The following is a 20,156-nucleotide window of genomic DNA, read 5'->3' on the forward strand; positions in this document are numbered from 1 at the left end:
TTCAATTGATAATCATAACCCATCCTTTACTCTCTTACAATCCCATTCAACCAATCTGACCTATCAGTGGCCTCTACACACAAACATATTGTTCCTTCCTTGTACGTCCACGCATCATTCACCCTTCTATTCACGTGCACAGGGTGAAACCTTATTTAGCCTTCAAAGCAATCTTTCGCCCTTTCCTTGAAACACAGGGTTTAAGGGGCAGAGGAGATGAAACTGGGGTAGGAGCAGCAAGTAGCTACAGAGTAAAAACTTCAATTACTTTGTCCTTCCTGGACAAATGGGTAAATCAGAAGATATGGGAATGTGCTGGCAGCTCTATTCCACAGCTGTTGGGGGCTCCACAGAGAGTCATTATTTCAGGACTCAAAGCCCAGGAAGCCATTTCACTGTTGATACTGGTACATCTGCCCCGTTTTCATCTTTAAAAACAAAATAAAAATTGTTCCTCATGTCCTTCCCATTGCCCTCCTCCTCCTACAAATCTTCCCCATCCTTAGCCTAACTCATTTCCCTTATTCAAAGGAGGAAAAACAGTGGCTTTTACTGCTTGCAAAGATAAAACCACGATGGAAGTTGCAATCCATTTATTTCTCTAGTCTCAATTTTACCAATTATTCTCCTGGCCAAGTAAAAGTTGCAAAAGAAAACTGTAAGAGAAAAGTTTAAATTAAAATGAAGTAAACCACAAGTAACCATATTTATTACATGTTATCACTATGGTTTTCAGCATAACTTCTATCATGAAAAAAAATGAAGTTATCCAAAAATTCAGTAACTGCTCTTGGTAGAATAGTTGATTCACTTGAGTAAAGTGAAGGCGTTTTTAATAGATTCAATTTAAATTCCCTTCTGTTGCATCTACTAAAACATTGTGAAGAGTTTAGTATAAATAAGACTGTTGTTACAAGTATATTTTTCCAAGTTACAGTCCCTCATTTTCTATTCTATTTACTATCTAGCCCTTCTCAAGTGGTCCAGGAGTCATTAGAGTGGAGTGGGGAAGACAAAGAGGGTCTGGACAATGTTGATGAACAATGAAAACCAGTTTTATGTACCCTTTTCAAGCTCCCAAAGTCATTACCATGTGAGAAATTGATGTCTGTTGCTAAAGAATTTAGCCCAGACTCTGATCTAATTTTGAAAATGCTAGAACAAAGCACATGCTGCCTCTATCCCTGTCTGCTTACCCCATGCACTCTGACATCTGCAAAAAAGAAAAAAAAAAGATTATGAAATAATTTTCTTGGGCATAGTTTTTGAGAAGTATTTTTTCCCGTTTTTTAGTTTCGGGACATTGGTCTTGGGTAACTTCTCTGAGACCAGGCTACCAGATGTAGCAGTTGATCTGATTGATGTTGGGTGTCTCTAAAGTGGTCCTAATGCCCAGTCTTCACTGATTCTACCTGGCAGGTACGCCTTAATACACTAAACCATTCAAAGTAGATAACCAAAAACAATGCCCTAGTCATTCATGCATCTGTTTAACAGACATTTGTTAATAATGTGTAATGTTTGCCACATGAAAGTGATGATTCTGTATTCAACAGTGAACTTATTACATCTAATGTACTCAAATCCCTTAGCTCCCCCTATAGGGAGGGTTGGGTTAAAGTAGGGAGTGAGGGGAGACAGATTCAAAGGCTCAATTTCACAGCAGAGAAGTAAAATCTGGAAGAGTCCATTCTTCTTGTCTTGCTATGCCAAAGTGAAAAGAGCAACCAGGCATAATGATCTCATTTGTACAGCTGCCTGAGAGAATGAGTCAAGAAAGCACACTTTTGCCATTTTATGGGAGAAGCAATAGCCTCTTTCATCACTGCTACTAATCATTCTTTTTATATTCCTATTCCCTATACAGATATGTATTAGCATTAGAAAAGGCTCTCACTGATGAAGCAAATGCCCAGCATGGGTTTAATTCTCTATTAAGCCAGGTATTTCTAAAGCAGTAATTCACTCCTTCATTTAGTAATTCTGTAAACATCACAAAACAACTAATATATACATATAAATTTACAAATTCTCCCCACTATGTTTATCTTGAAGTGGAGAAGCAGACCTGTATACTAGTACTTCCAATTCAATGAGGTAAGAGCTGGAATCAGAGTGTGGATAAGGCATAAAGTACCATGACAGCATACCAAAAATGATGTGCTCAGTTCTGTGTGGTAGACAAAAGGATGAGATTTAAAGTTTCAGAGATATGTATCTGCTGACTTCTCCATCAAGTCAGACTGATCTGCTTTGAATAGCTTTTATATTATTCTTTTCTCCACACATACCCTAACATCACACTAATTCAGACAATTATTACCAAACATCTAAGCTATTACAGCTTCCTAAGTGGTCCATGCTATCCATCTTTCCTTCAATCTATCCTGAACATAACTACAAGTTTATCTGCTTGTATTATATTTTGTTCAAAGCCCCCATCCCCTTCATATATAATGTAACATGGAAATAAGGCTAAATGCCTGGAATTCAAGGCCCTACCATCAATCTAGTTCCTTCTTTTTGTTATGGGCTTTATCATAATAAAAGAATGTGCAATAAATATAAATCCATTAGAAAGTTACAAAGCACTGGAATTTGACACAACGTTGTAAAATGACTATAACTCAATAAAAAAAAAAGCAAAAAAAGAAAACAAACAAAAAAGAAAGTTACAAAGCAATCCTATCTGTGTAACCACAAGTAAAATCATAAGATATTACAGCACCTCAGAAGTCCCAGCACACCCTCAGTTTACATATCCTCCCTTACAATTCATTCCCTCCCTGCTAGAGGTAACCACTTTAATGTCTGCTATTATTGTGATCTTGCCTTTTGTGGCAGGCACCTTTGGTGTCCTGTGGCACAACTCCTCAGCCCAGCTTGATTGTAATCACAGCTCGGTTGAACAGTTAGGATTGGGGTTAGATTTATGCTGACATTGTTGCACCCAAAGCTCTTGGCTTCTGTCTTTCAGCTTTTCTGCCCCAAGACCTTCTCCAAGCCTGCTCAGTCACTGCACAAAGCACAGGAAGGGAAGTTAACATACCCCGGGCAACCCTCTATCAGTGGAGAGTGGGAGCTAATGGATAAATAACACGACTTCCTGTCCATCACACAGATATTCCTGGCAGGCAACTGTCCAGCACTCAGGGGCCCTGGCTTTCAGCAGTGGCCTGGGAAACACACACCTATGTTGGCCAGTCTTCCTTCCCTTCTCACTCTCCCTACTCCCTTACCATGCTTCTTAGGATCTCTTTGCATATAAACTATCTGCCATAAGCCACTGACTCATGGTCTTCTTTCAAGGAACTGCAAACTAACACTTCTTTTGAATAATTTTATCACCTAATATACAGTCTTAACCAACACATATTCGAACTTAAAAAAAAAAAAAAAACTGCCCAGTATGAGTTCCACTGTGTCCTGTTTTTTTCAGTCAGTGTTGTTTGTGAAATTCATCTGTGTTGCTGAGTGTAGTTATTTAGGTTTTTATGGCTTTACAACAAGGGACTGGAAATTTTTTCTCTAAGGAATCTGACCATCCTAAGAAAAAAGACTCAATGATTATGATATCAGGCATTTTCCTAATAAAAATAACCAAACCATACCCTCCTACTGAAAAGCCCATATTCAACAAGCTTCAATCAGCCTCCTAGCGCCCCATTTATTAACATAGACAGACAAGCCAAAGATTACTAAACTTTCAAGGCAAAATTCTACCACAAAAGACAAAAAGAAAAGCAAAGCAAAATAAAAAACAATTTGGAGGTGATTGAGATAGCATAGGAAGGTAAAAAATTCACAGAACTTTTCATTATTCAGCAAAATATGAGAACACATAATCATAAAATAAGAACAAAATTTTATTTAAAAATAAAGGATGAAAGAAATGAGTGAAAGGGGGTTAAAAGGTGAAAGAAAGAAAGAGGGAGAAAGGGAGAGAGAGAGAAAAAGAAAGAAGGAATTCAATGTCAAAAAATTTAAATAAAAATTAAAAAGTAAACATATCAATAGAAGGGACAATCCAAGTTAGTTCTGTGAATTTAAAATATGATGGTTGAAATTGAAAATTAATAAAGGATTGATGACTGGGAGATAAAGAAAACACAAGAAAAGAGAGGAAGGGACAAAGAGAGTAAGAAGGAAACAGCAGGCTAAAGAAGACAAAAAAAAGAAAAATTACCTAAAGATTTATGTATAATATTCAACATGTGAATAATAAGAATTCCAGCATGAGAAAGGAGGATTAAAAAATCAGATAAAATTACTGAAATAATTATAAAAACATTATTCCAGAATTGAAACCCTTAAGTTTTCAGATTAAATGGTCCATCTAGTAACAAACTATTAAGGAAAAGGAACCTACACCAGGATACTACCTTGAAAATGCAACAACTTTGGGAAAAGGCAAATATAATTTCCAGAGAGCAAAAGTTTATCACAAATAAAAGATGAAGAATCAGAATGGCACTAGATGTTGAAGGCAACAGAGGAAAAACAATTTCCACCTGTAATGGGTGGACACCCAGACAAAGTGTCAATTAAATGTAAAATAAGTTCCAATTGGCCACAAAATCACTGTCTAAATCCGAATCTTAAAACAAATTCCAAAAAGAAGAATGGGGATGAGGAGGAATGGTGGGGTGAGGAGAAAGAAGAGAAGGGGGAGGGGGAGGTGGAAGAGGAGCACAAATCAAATCTCACTTGACCCACATCTTCAGCACTACTATAAGACAGAGAATACTTTGAACCTCTATTTCCTTTCATATAAAGATGCAAAATTCCAGCAGATGACAGACCTCAGCTTCAACACTGAGAGTGGAGAGGGTGGAGGAGGTGAACCTTTCAACTCTCCAAATAAAAGAAACAAAGGAACCAGAGAACCCAAATAAAACACAGGAAAATATCACCCTTGGAAAGAAAAAACATCCAATGCTAAGGGTTAAAATACTAAACACAGGTCTGGGACTAGATAATTCGCAGCAACAGTGACAGGGAAGGGGTTTTAAAACTGAATGAGTTTGAAATTGGCAACTTTGAAGAAACATTGCTTCTAGGAGGAAAGTAGATAAACAGAGAAGAGAACATATCCCCTAGAGATATGGCATTGAAGGGAAAGTAGGAGTTGAGACAGACAAATTAAGGAGCATGCACAAATAAAAACCATCACAGAACATGCAAACTCTTCTCCTTCATTCACCACCACCAACCTTCACCAAAAAAATAATCCATTAAAGACATGTAACTTTGGTCACTAAAGAGGACTAGGAAATTAGTCAATACAATGGATTAAAAAAAAAAACAAGACCAACTCAATAAAAAGCTATTGTTAAAAAAAAAATGAAAATCAAGATACTACATATGATGAAGATTCTCACACACAAACAAGTGCAAGGCACATGAAACTGTACCATAACTCTCAAAGCTGAATTAAATATTGTCAAACATTGAGATATAGATATTTAATTTATAATAAAAAATGCAAAAAGTACAGAAATACAATCAAAAAGGAAGAAATATAATGAGTTGATAAAATTCAGGAAAGAAAGTACACAGACAAAACATTCCCCAAATGAAGAATAAGTTATAAGATGTCCAAAGGAAAATAGATTCAAATGAAACATTATTAAAGAACATTGAAAATACAGGAAAGAAATCAAGAAAATGAAAGTAAGATGAAGAAATAACTAAAAAGAGTCAGAAAGTAAATGCATAACAGGTAAATACCCAACAACATATATATAATTGGAGTCCCTGAAGAAAAAACAACGGAATAGAACTAATATTTAAACCCATAGTTCAAGAAAACCTAAATCTGTATATTGAAAGAGCCTACTGTACACTAGGAAAATTTTACCCAGAGTGATCAAATTTGAAACACAGCCTTTCAAAATATTGGATATTTGTTTTAGAAAGAAAAGAAAATCTATAGGACCTCAAGGCAAAAAGAACAAATTAGTTATAAGAGTAAAAAACTTAGACTAGCCAAGATTTTCAAGAACAAAATACAAAGAAAGGCAATAGTGGAACAGCATTTTTAAGAAATCCAAAGAAAGAAAGTGAAAACCAAGGATTTTATATCCAGCTCAGCTGAATTTCAAGTATCTAAGCTATAGCAAAACAGTTTTAAAAGTGCAAGTCCTCACAAAATACTGAACCTAAAAGCCTTTTACAAGAAATCTAGAGAATAAGCATCATCCAACAAAGAAATAAGAGGTAAAACATCAAGAAAAAGTACTGATAATGAATGTTTGATATACTGAATTGGAGATCTATGATGAGATGAAGGTTGGGGATATAGGTGGGAGAACAGTATATAAAAAAGCATCTGCTGTGACAAAACAGAAAGAATGCATCTAGAAAAGAAGAAAGAGGAAGAGAAAAGCAGAATGTAATCATGGACTGTTATATAAATATAGAGGAAAGAGGAAGTCAACGGATGCCATTTGAAACTAACAAACCAGGCACTAAGAGGTTAAATATGAAAGAAATACAAGAGAAAATTTTTCACGAATTTGGGTTAGACAAAGTGTTTTTACACACCAAAAGCATAATTCAAAAATAAATAATTGATAAATTGGACTTCATCAAAATTTAAACATTAGCTCTGGAAGACCCTGATAAGAGAATGAAAAGATAAGCAACAGAGAGAACATATTTATAAATCACATATCTGAAAAATGACATTTATTATAGAGAGAGTTTAGAGAGAACTCCCAAAACTCAACAATATAAAGAAATAACCCAGTTTAAAATACAGACGAAAGACCTGAATAGACACTTTATCAAACAAGAAATACAGGTGGCAAATAAACACATGAAAGGATGTCCAGCATCACTGGCTGTTGGGGAAATTAAAATTAAAGTTAAATATCAAGCAACTAAAACTCTCATATATTTCTGGTGAATAGTCCAAACTTGTATATCCACTTTGGCAAATGGTTTGAAAGCTTCTTTATTTAACACACACAGGTAGTGCATCCACAGTCCTGCAGATCTGTTTCTTGCTTCAACAATGTTTGGATGGAACATACCAGAGGGCCACCCCTTCTTCTAGCCTCAGAACAAGCTAGAACCTCCTTTCCATTCACAATCTCTGGGACCATCTTCTTGGCCACTCTCTGCCTACGGGACAAGCCAAACTCCATTTTAAGCAGTTAGCTCTTTATTGCAGATCCAAAATAAATGAGGTAAACCCTGGACTCCATGGAAGCTGACATGGCTCTGGAGAACCTTTACCAAGCCCTTAGGGATCTGTATGCCCCTGGTTCTGCCCACAGAAACTCCCATCTCTGCGACTTCCTAGAGAGCCTCATCCTAGAAGAACAAGTAAAATTCATCAAGAACATAGACAACCACTTGACCAACTCCACAGGTTGGCCAGCCCAAAGGCTCACCCTCAAGGATGACTAGGGGCCTTCAGAGACTAGTGGCCCTTGAGGGGTCCCTCTGCATCTCCCCACATCAGGGCTTCTGCCTGAGCCTTTCCATGAGCCACTAGGCAGCTTTTTAAAGACCGTGGAGGCCTCACAAGCCTTGGATCAAAGAGATTTTTTACAGAAAAAATAAATATACCTAACACATAACCTAGCAAGAAAAATGTATTTACCCTAGAAAAATGAAAATTTATTTTCACACATACACACAAACCCAGTACAAATGTTTATAACGGCATTATTCATAATCATCAGATAGTAGAGATAACCCAAATATTCTTCAGTGAGTATGTGGATAAAAACATTGTGGCATACCTATGTAATGGAATATAAATCACTAATAAAAAGGAATGAACTACTGATACACACAAAAACATGAAGCACAAATGCATCCTGCTAAGTGAAAGTAGTCAATTTCAAAAGACTACACACTATACGATGCCATTTATTTATACGATAGTCTGGAAAAAGCAAACTGTAGGGAAGAGTTATCTACAAGTAATAGAGTTACCAGGTTCAGTGGTTACTGGGGGTTATAGGCCACGGAAGGAAACAATCACAAAGGAACAATTTGAGGAAATGAAACTATTCTATCTCCTGATAGTAGCAGTAATTACATGAATCTAAAATATGTTAAAACTCACATAACTCTCCACCAAGAAGTCAATTTGGCTATAGGTAAATTTAAAATAATTTTTAATAGGGAATTGTCCTAGGTTGAAAAACACCTAAAAATACATAACAATTCCAGTGCATGAACCTAGATTGGACATGGCTGCTGCTGTTTTTCTTTTTAACAAAGTATATGAGGCATTCTTAAAACTGGAAATTTTCATATGAACCTGACACTAATTTTCTCAGGCATGTGAAAGGTACTGCAGTTTCGCTGAAAGTCTTCCTCATTCTTAAGCCATGTGTGCTGATATTTTTAGATGTAAATTTTACATTAAACCCCTTACTTTCAAATGATACAGGAATAAAAGGGATAGAGATATATTTTTGTATATTCACTTTACATATATATATATATAAACTAGGGAAATGTGTACAACTGTTCATTTTACTATCTTTCCAAATTTTCTGTATTTGACAATTTTATAATAAAACATTGAGAAAAAATGTATCACTAAAGAGTCAAGGGAGAGCTCATTCTGAAAGTATACAAAAATTTAGCCACGTAACAAAAAATAACATGAAGTTCTATTTTTGTTAATCTTCAACACCTACGTTTTTGAATTTATGTTTATATTACAGGATTAATCTGTTTTGTATACTGACAGTAGGATGTAGTGAAATAGTTATGGTAAAAATATACTTTCTAACTACTTTTTTCCAGGAAGCAGTAGAAAGATGCACTCCATCAACTGAGGGAGTAATCCAAACATTAGGAAAATACAGGTCTGGGAAATACTGAACTCCAGAATGGCGGTGAAAGAAGGAATCAGAATTACACAAGGCATAGAATTACACAGGTTAGGCTCCGGGGAGAGATATCTGTATGTAAATGAAACAGAGAATTCCCAGTGTTTCTGGATGTATTGAAAGATAATTTACACAATTGGAAAAAAAATTGAAAAGTATGCAACAATGAAAAAATTGTAGTTTACTACATGGATCAGCTGTGAGTAGTGTTCATAAAGTCTCGATAATTTAAATCCTGAGAAAGAATCTAAACCAAATTATAAAACAATATTGAAAAGTTAGGAGCATGGAAAATGTGTATGTGTCTGGTGAAAGGAGAGGGAGTTCAATAAATGACGAGAGGTAAATGTTTAAATGACGAGGGTAAATGTTTGTCTTCCCCAGTAGGAAGTCGATAGGCCATGCCTGACACAGAAGACCAGAAGTAGTTATGCATGTTTAGGAGCTATGGAGGCTAATAATAAAAGTAGCTACTAAAAGAGCTAATATTGGTAGCAGACTGTATATGGCTTACAGAACTTTGGAATCATGTGTAATGCAGCATTATTGTAGCAAGAGATTATTTGTATGGCATCTAAAGAATAATGTACTAATGGCCTTTAACTAAAAAAGATGTGTAATATAAGCATGATGACCAGGTCTACTTCTACTGTTATCAGTTGTGAGTAAGAGGAAATACTTAATGCATCTGCATCGTCAAGTTTGGTCACATTCACTTCTAGAAGCCAATCTCTCAAGCTGCTTTGACTTTTGTGTTTGAATAGTTAAATGAAGACCCAAATGAAGCTGCAAACAGTGATGAAGGAAGCAATGGGGCATGTTAATCCAGTCATTATACATCCAATAAACACCAATGTTTTCACGCAAATTGGGTATTGTGTTCCAATGCATGAACTCTCAGCTTTTCATTCTGTGATATGCTGGTAGTATAGTACTAATCTGTACTGATACGTCAAAAAAGAAAGAAAGGAAGGAAGGAAGGAAGGAAGAAAGAAATACCTTGAGAGGCTTCACAGTAATTCAGACATACCTTAATTGAGTAAATGTCTTTTTTTTCCCCAAATTCTGTAACTTTTTTTTAATGGCAGTACTGGGATTTGAACCTAGGACCTCATGCAGGCTAAGCATGCACTCCATCACTGAGCTATACATACCCCTCTCCAATTCTATAACTTTAAAAGAGTTCTAGTTTTTCCTTACTTATGAAGAAAGGATATTCATAGCACCTACTCAGGTTGTTGTAAAGGAAGGTCATGATTTATATGAAATGTTTATTAGTAAAGTGCTTTGCACTTACTAAACATTGAGGAGATATGACTTGCTGTTATTAAATATATGAAATGTATCCATGTACATATATATGGAATATATGAAAATTGTGCGTAAAGAACTTGAGCCAGGGGGCACATGGGTCCAGTTTATTCCTAGTATCAATCATACAAGTCTGAGGAAGTAAAGATGAGGCTCGTGGTTCCTAGGTAGCCACCTCATAGCTCCCCCAGCACTTGACAAAACCTCCTGTCCAGTGGACCTGACAGCTGAAGATAGTGACAAGGAAGAGAACGATCACTATAACAACAACTAGCATTTACTGACCTCTTTCTTTTCTGGCAGGCACTTTCTCAAAGACTAACTAGCCTTAAATCATTTAATTCTCACAACAATCTGATACACAGGAAATCCTTTTTGTATGAAATATCCTCTGACAAATGAAGCAAAGGAAGACAGACAATTTAAGAGACTTGTACAAACTTACACTCTCATCGTAAGTGGCAAAGCCTAGCTTGAGAGTCCGTGTTTCTAACCACAAGACTATTGCCTCATGTGTTAACAATGGTTTCAATTCTACCTTAAGTTCCTTTGTGATAAGAAAATGGATAATGAGAATTTTCTCATCCTTTCCTCTGCCGAACATCCTAAGAATCCTCTAAGTTGGTCTCCTAGGTCAAGGCATTTCCCATGGTCCCCTGTGATATGGCTCTTGGGCTCCCAGTTTCATAACATCAGCTTTGTAGATGCTGTCCATTTTCACCTTGCTCCAGCTTGGAACTACTTAGTTGGGCATGGTGACTAGAAATCTCCAAGGTAAGTAGAGAGTTACTACGCACATCAATTAAGAATACAGATTTAGAGTCAGACAGTCAAGATCAAATCCCAGGCTCTGCTGTTCAATAGCTGTGTCAAATACTTAACCCTCTTGGCCTCACTGTTCTTATCTGTAAAGGAAGGATAAGAAGAACATGTCCCTGATAAGGCTGTTGTAAATATGTAAATGATGGTGGTGATGACGATGATGATGATGATACACATACTGTGCTTACCAGCAGTCTGACAGTGTTCAAGAAACACTAGGATTTTCATCATTAAAATTCTCATTTCCTTTCAGTTTCTTGCTATAATTATCTTTCTCTTCATCTAATGTTATTTTAACTGTCTTGTACTACACCGCTTTTAGTAAGATAAATTACCTCAAGTTCACCCTTTTCAAAATTAAATAGAATACAAATAATTTTAAATTAGGTACATTAGTTCCTAGTAATAGAAAATATTATGGTTTGGGCAATTAAACATGTAAATATTTATCTATACCTCAGTTGTCCTAATTAGGCCCTGTGAGATAGGGGAAAGAGATTTGGATAATGTGCTATCAGAAGGATATATTTTTTGGAGGGATGAGAGATGTCAAAGGTGGGAAACACAAGAGCTCGGTCTTACTTTGCCATATAGAAACATGAACTGGATGCTCAACAGCTGCAGGGACCTCAGCAAGAGAAGGTCAAATATTTCTGCTATTGACAAGACTGTCAGTCACTCTCTGCACCTCTTCTTTTTGTGTGCCTCCTCTTCTTATACTATTTTCAACAGCATTCTCATCTCCTACCCTATGTCCTTTATTCACCTAAGCTTCTGCTCATTCATAGTTTCTGCCATCTAGCATCTAAGCTTGCACATGGCCGTCATAGTCTGACCATTTCTGCTGACTTTAGTTTCAGCTTCCACTGCTAACTGATACCCATCTTGTTTTCCTAATTCAAGCTGCTGACAGAATGGTGCTGATTGACCCAGATCCTCTTTTCATAGCAGAATATGTCAGTAATAGGTCAGTAACCAGACTATGTATTGACTATACTGGTAAGTTTCCCGCCTTTGGTCCAATTAGCTGTGTTGTAATAGATGGAATCATACAGCACAGATAATTCAGCCTATTAACACCCCTTCAGCAGAATCCTTAATGTAATAATTCCATCATAGGTCCCTGTGAGTATGGCAAGGTACTGTGTGTTCCCCAAGGACTTGAGATTTTAGAATTGCAGGAATGACCAAGGCTATGGTGGTACAGTGTACATAATAATAAAAATACTTTCTAACCCCACTCTCAAGACTACCTTTAAAAAATTAATCATTTTACTGTTTCAGTTAGAAAAAAATTATGCACCCACTCTTACAGATTTCCTTATTCATCCTCATCAAACAAAATAGCAACTAGAGTGCTAGCCATTACATCTATGTCCAGGAAGTAGGATGGAGGGGGAAAAAAAAGAGCGTGGTCATTCCTTTTAAGGAAGTAGAATACAGTACTACCTCTTACATCTTATGTGCCAGAACCTTGTCATATGACTGCCCAAGGCTACAAGGGAGGCTGAAAAATGTAATCCTTTAGCTAAGTAAATGTATCCTCAAAATGAATTTGAAGTTTTATAATTGAGATGGAGAGGGAAAATGGATGTTTGGGAGATAACCAGTAGTCTCTACACACTTCCTCTCCAGTGGTGACAACCCAAAGTCTTCCCCAGGTACTGAGTTGAGCTCAAGGTCTAGGACCTCTGGGTGATGCACAGTTTCCTCAATCACGTCAAGATGGTGCTCCCCATAGTCTGGCACCCATCAACAGAAAAATCCTGCTTCCAACACTGTTGAAACACTCTGGCAGAAATGGAACAGCACAACTACCATAAAACTTACCATTTGGAAATTAGAAGAACAGCAAACACACCACATTCACTGGTCCAGACAATTATAAGATCCCATTGTGCTGAACTGAAAAGTTACCCTGTCCCATCAGTGAAGTTTCTTATTTGGCCCCTTGGAAGCCTCTGGTTCTTCTTTTTGAAGAAACACTCACATCTATTTTCTGTGACCCTGGGCTTCCCCTGAGTTACCCACGTTCACCAACATCTATGGACATACTGAGTAAGTCCCAGAGAGTATGACCTTCTTGGGGCCCGCACCTTTCACAGCCCACTTCCAACTAGGATCCAAGGTTCACCTCTCTTAAAAGGGTGGGGACCACTGACACCATTTGAAAAAATAAGCTTGGATGGGAAAATGAGAATCTTAATCTAGTTCCCATTGCATGTAGAGAGCTCTTGCTGTAAGGGCTAGTGGCACAATTATCTCTTACCTATGGTGGCACTTTGCAACCATCACATACACCTGCTTTAATTTGAGCTACAGATGAGGGGGGCTTTCTCAGACCTTCAGGACCTCAAATTACAGAACTCATAGGCAATCTGTGCTACAGGCTGCTCATGGAAACAAAAAGAAGGGGTGTTCGTCTCTCTGCATGAAGCCTGGCCTACTCTCAGCCGACCTCTTACTTTTACAGGACTTTACCAAAATTGCAAGAAGTACCCAACACACACCAATATTCTGAGTTTTTTCTACCACTTCCCCTAGTGCTTTAGCTCCAATTCATATGTGGTTTATTTTCCAAAGGACAACAGGTAACAGTGTAACACACAGTTCTCACCCCATAATAAGAGCTATTAATCGTCCAGTCTGCAATATCTGAGCTCTCACTACTCAAGTACTTCCTCACCACCAAGCCAGCTCACATTTTCAAGTTCTGTTATCATGCTCTACTTCTGATGCCAAATTCTGTATTAGGTAGGATTCAGTCTGGTTGTGCATCAATAACGAAAAAAGTAAAACCAATATATCAGAGCCTTAAATAAGATAAGGTTTGTTTTTTTCTCTCTCATGTAGGAAAATGAAGGAGGCAACCATGCTAGAGATACTGCTGAACAGAGGGCAAGCATGCTTACCATCCAGTATCCTGAAGATAATAACTCTCTCCCAGAGCAAAGGTCAGGCATTCTTATTACCCACTATAAAGTACTTTGGTTCCTTAACTTTGGGGTTCATCCCCTGTAATGTAACCCACTGCAGGTGCCTTTATCATCAAACCCTCTCCATGTCACCCTATGGGAATTGCAGTTCAAGGAACCAATACAAATGCTCGTGATCTGGTTCCTGCTGTTACTGTGAGTAATAAGGCTTCCTCCTTCTTATACAGGAGTTCCGAGTCTCCTACCAGCATCCATGGAACTGTGACAGTCTAACTTGTTAGCGCCAATAGGGCAAAATCTCAGATCCTTCACAGCTCTTAAAAGATGAAAGAAATAGTAAATATTAATTCTGTTTCCAGGGTGAAAATGATGCTCAGGGAGGTAATCAGAGTCACATAAAATCACACAAGGAGAACACAGCCCACTTCTCACTCCTTGTCCAGATGGTATTACTCTACCCACGGCCACTCCTATGGAACCAGAAGTCTTGGGGAAAGTTGTGGAAAGTGGCTATTTGTCTTAGAAGCAGGGACAGGATTAGGATAGTGAAATCCTGGCTGCCAGGGTGCAAAACTGAAGGAGGTACTCACTCTAAGGTGCCAAGCTTGCCTTTAACATGAGTCTGAGAGCCAGTGTCTCCTTAAATGCAAAGTGCTGACATCATGAGAGGTGACAAAGGCCAGTCACAGAAGGACAAATACCACAGGCTTCCATTTATCTGAAGTGTCTAGAATAGTCACCTCACAGAAGCAGAGAGGAGACTGGTGGTTGCTAGGAGAAGGAGGAACTGGAGAACTGCTGTTCAACGGGTGTAACGTGTCAGTTACGCAAGATGGGTAAGTTCCAGACCTCTGCGGTACAACGCCGTGCCTGTAGTTAACATGCAGTCAACACTGGGACTGAAAAATGTCTTGAGGATAGACACCACATTGGGTGTTCATATATACATATACAGTATTTAAGGGATGGCCAGTCCTAGAACTTGAATTACAAATGATAGCTACTAACTTTTCAGTTCTCAAGAAAGACCACTTGGACAGCTATGTGCAAAATGGAAAATAAAGTTACTCTATTTTGAATGAATGGTTCAGACTTTTCCCTTCTAGAGCCATGAAGTAACTGAAATAGGATCTTGATTTTCAGTAATCAAAGGCCTAAGTCTCATTTAATGACGCCTTTCATAACAGATTTTCTTTCTGACTTTTCCATCCAGTATTTTCAATATATGGGAATGTAAACAACTGTATACTGGCCAACAATTCATCTTTCTGCCAAACGTACATTTAGAGAAATTTGAAGTTGTTTTAACGAGAATGTAAACCATTTATGTTTTTATCTACCAATTTACAATTCCAAATCTATTTTTTTTCAAAGTTAACTTCCTAAAATACTAGAATTTGTACCTGTCATTTTCCCATAATGTTGGTGTTGGGATAACATCATTTTTGAAAAATATGCAACATAACTTTAATTAATTTTTATAGTTTTCAGGATTAGAAATAGATTTAGGAGGGGGAAAACATATATATATGTGCATATATATATATATGTGTGTGTATATATGTTATATATATGTATATGTGTGTGTGTGTATATGTACATATGTGTGTGTGTGTATATATATATATATAAAATGTTTATATATAGAATGCTATGCCCTGGGAGCCTCACTTGCCTTACCTTAATACTGGCCTTCCTTAGAAGTCTCCAAATCCAAAGCCAGAGCTTTTCTTTTCTGACTTCAGATTCATTTTCTTCTCAATCATACATGCCCTTACACCTTCTGATCCCACCAAAATTGTCCTTAGAACTTACATTCTGAAGCAGATTGGAAATATATTCATACCAACATCAAATGACTGGTACCAGCTTAACACCATCCTCCCAGGATGGTCAGCATTTCAAAAGTAATCTTTTGCCAAAATGAATACTAAAAGTAGAATCTCAAGTATTCTAACTGGACCTTCACCCTTTAAATGGACTACCTGAGGAAGGATTCCTGCTTGTGAGGGGCACTGATAAAATGCTTTTATGACACATAAAAATCAGACCACTCCATATGGTCAGCTTCTTGCCATGTTTATCCCTAAAGTCTACAGTCCAGGATATTCAGGTTATTAATTGCAAATAGAATTTTTTTTTTGAGAAAATCTGTCATTTAATTAATTCCAGAAGCAGAGATGACCTTATTTGTCCCTTTTAAAAATGGAGGCAAGTGAAGGCCAAAAGGCACTTCTATTTCCAGTCATCCTCACTTGGGTGAAGCCACAGGATGAAAAGAAAGACTTCTCCATCAGCCAGATGGTGCAGGGGAGAAGTCAAGTGAAGACAAACCCCCGTTTCTCCATCTGCCTGGAAGCCGCTGGCATCTCCGTCCAAGGGCTGAACAAACGAGCCTTTGTACACACTCGTGATGGGTCTTTTGAAGCTCTGGCATCCTGACTGGCAACTTTTCATATCTGCCCATCTCAGATCATGGGAGGCTGGGAAACAGAGACAGGAGGACCGAGAGATGTAGGCGGCTATGGACTGGCTCTGAGCCCACTGGGTAAACATGCTAGCTCCCTTCTCATACAGATAGCTTTCAAAAATGCAAAGGGAGTGTCTAGCTTCATTTGGAATAAAAATGAGGAAATGACTCTCAGCTGTCCACACACAGCAAAACAACCCACCACTACAGAGCAGTCAGAGCCTTCCATCCAAGGTAGCTCAGACGGGATTTCTTCCCTAGACCAGAAACGTGTGTTCCTTTTCAAGAATGTTTACACTGCTGGGATCTTGAGGATGGGGACATTTTAATGAGAGCCATAGTCTTCACTTTCTGCAAAGAATACACAGTCACCAACTCTCCTTCGGGACAGGAACAGCTTTGCTTTTCTGAATGCTTTTCTTAATCCAATTATATTGATGAGGGCTGTGCAGCCTTTTGTTTTGAGTTTAGGATTTTGAGTTTGAAACTCTGAAGTCCAATTTTATTTTCATACCTAACTTCTTGGGTGGGCCTTCACAAGTAATTATTTTCTGTCTTATTTTTCCAAACTATTAAAAGGGCTATAGTGATGGTCATGAGGAGGAGGGAAAATGGGGGTATATACCCAGTTTTAAATACTTCGCATTGATTCCAAAACAACAGAGTATTTATCAAGCATCTACCCTCAACTTAGCAGTGGGCTAAGAGGAAAAATATAGGAGAAGAAAAATATAGAGCCCCCATATTCAAGAAATTCATAAAGTAAATGGCATGACGAAACTTAAGCCCTTAACATATACACAAGAGTTAGCAAAGCAGTATCCAGTCAAAAACATAACTAGTTCACATTAACTATAAATACTGTAAGAGTGTGAAAAGAATGTATCATTACTATGAGCTTATTTGGGATAGGTTTTATAAAACAGAATGGGCTTCAGGTTAATCACCAGACAAAATGTATGTATTGACTTATAAAGAGGAAAGGTAGTTTTTTTTTAAGGTAACAATATCTTCTAGACATAAAGTAAGTACCAAATGGCTTCATCATGGTTAGCATCAACACTGGCCAAAATATGATATGATTCTTAGTAATTCAGAGACATATTAAATTTTTAAAAATACTTATGAAGAGACAATTGGCTGAATTACTAGGGGGATTATAGCAGGATTACCACATGACAAGTGACTTTTTAGGATACTGAGTTATTGTGTCTAGTCCCCAGACTCTTAACTTCACCCAGAAGTATTTTTTGCCCTCTGTTCTTCATATTTCTGTCTCATGTTTACCAAATGGCAGCCTAGCTTAAGGAGGTATAAAAACTAAACTTGACCACTTATATGTTCATAGTTTATTCAGTAACAAAGGTCGCTGAAAGTACCTTGACATGAAAGATGTAGCAACAACATATTCTTTCTCCATTTCCTGCAACTTTGCTAGAAACCAGCACACAGCCTCACTTTGTGCAAATTTGTGGCTGGTGATCACAAGTCCTTTTCTTCTACAGTTGCTAGGAGTTGGCCATATTTGCAGTGTTCTCATTCATGTTATCCATGCCACTGTTCTTTTCATCTTCACCATATTAAACACACACACAAGCCAACACACATGGGTAGTCACTTGCCACAAAGAAGTGTATTATGTATTACAAGAGCTCCCAGAGGAAATCAAATGTAATTTAAAAGAAGCATAAAGTTGATTCAATGCTACTGTTGAATTTATTGCTTCAAGATCTATTTTTTTTAACATTTTTTATTGTTATAGTCATTTTACAATGTTGTGTCAAATTCCAGTGTAGAGCACAATTTTTCTGTTATACATGAACATACATATATTCATTGTCACATTTTTTTTCTGCTGTGAGGTACCACAAGATCTTGTATATATTTCCCTGTGCTATACACTATAATCTTGTTTATCTATTCTGCATATGCCTGTCAGTATCTACAAAGATCTATTTTTATTGATACTATTCTAATTCCTTCTAGATCCGTGGTATGTGAACCAGGACTTATTTTCAAGACTGGATAAGGCAAAACACAAGCCTAAAGAGAAGTGGCCTGCATTTACACTCACCGATCTTCTAATGACCTACATATCCTGAAGGTCACCCACTATGTGCCCAAGAGATGCAGCTGTAACAAAAGAGGAGAGCTCTCATCAGGCATAGTATATAAGTTCCACCTACAATTTAGATTTTATTTGTGAGACATCAAATTCAAGACCAGATACTCACTGCAGTGATCAACCCGTAGCTAATTAATTCCACAGAGATACCTGGATACCATTAAAGAGCCTTGCCAACTCCCCTCTGACACCTGTCTTGACAGTGACCTCCCCTAATGCTGAAGATAGTAAACCAACTAGTCAGTATAAAAGATAAACTTTATCCACATGATGGTGTTTGTCACGTAGTCAATAAAAATCACATTTTTATAATATTCAATTGTATGCACTATGCCTAAGCAAAAAGATAGAAAATGTGACCCTTAACAGAGGAATTCTGGTGATTTAACACTGGAGATCTTTGAGTGGAAAAATCTGAGGTGAAACATTTTCTTCACTTTTGGAGGATCTTTTTCTACTTTTAATAAGCAAATTTATCATGGGTTAAAAAGAAGGAAAATACAACTTTAAGTTTTCAAAGACTTGAAAAGACACTGCTTCAGATTCACATGAGAGTTATAAATGTTTGCTGACCAGATGTGAATAAAAAATGTTTAGTTTCCTGAGTAAAAAAAAAAATGAAATAAAAAAATAAAAAATAAATAAAAGATAACATGTGCTTGAAGTCATGAGCAATATTTAATGGAGAGAGCAATAAAGAAGGTTTTCTAATTTAAAATCTATGTGCTTATTTCCAGTCAAGATGAGGTAACAGGGACTGGATTTACCCTCCCCCATAAAGCAACTAAAAAAATTGACAAAATATATGAAACAATGATCTTCAGACAGTGGACATCAGGCAGCATTGGACAATGACCTTAGAGATAGGATACAAAGAAATAGTTTCTGTGGTTGTCTAGCACCCTACCTGGAGAGAGTTTCTAGGCCAAAGTGCAGGGAACTGGAACTCAGGTGAGCCTAGGAGAGTCCCCCAGTTGAAGAAATGGAACTAAGAATATGGTGAGTCCAGGAATTCATAGGCAGATTTCAAAAGAAAACAGAGCTGTTGGGGGGGGGGGGCGGGAGCTGAGGAGGTCTGAGAGGGGTCCCTTCTGAGTCACCAGCTGAATTCTGACCAGCACATGAGTGAGAAGAGACTACCTGCATCTGGGGAGGGAAAACTACCTAAGGGAACAATCATCAGAGCTCATACAGGACATGAACAGATTACATTCCTCCCAAAGTGGAAAACCTTTGTGATTCATGGGACACCAAACTGAACATTCAGAAGGGTATCATCTTCACAGCGGGGGAAAATTCATCCTACACTAAAGGCTGTTCTAACTCCACCTAACATTATTTAAAATCTACATGGTTGAAATGATGTATTTCCTATCTTTGGGGGTGGTTTTCTTTCCATCTGGTCCCTCAGTAAATGCTCATTGAAATACTAAACACTGAATAAACACTTTGACTTTGTGGAAATCTCAGTATCTGACTTCCCAGTTATCCATGTGCAAAGGAGAACACAGGTGAGAACATCACACAGGTGGGACAAGGCATTTCAATTTCTGCTTTCCCCTCCAACTTGCTTGCTTTCCATTTAGCTGCAGATGAATCCAACTTTGAATACAGTAATAAAATCTAATGTC

At 37.5% G+C, this 20,156-nt stretch overlaps 1 long non-coding RNA gene across 2 annotated transcripts in view; it reads right to left on the bottom strand.

The window, feature by feature from the left end:
* Window positions 1–20,156, bottom strand: part of LOC135321688 (uncharacterized) — a 372,256-nt gene that overhangs the window by 245,475 nt on the left and 106,625 nt on the right. The window lies entirely within an intron of this gene.

This window comes from Camelus dromedarius, chromosome 7 (genome assembly GCF_036321535.1).
Source record: "Camelus dromedarius isolate mCamDro1 chromosome 7, mCamDro1.pat, whole genome shotgun sequence".
Lineage (NCBI taxonomy): Eukaryota > Metazoa > Chordata > Mammalia > Artiodactyla > Camelidae > Camelus > Camelus dromedarius.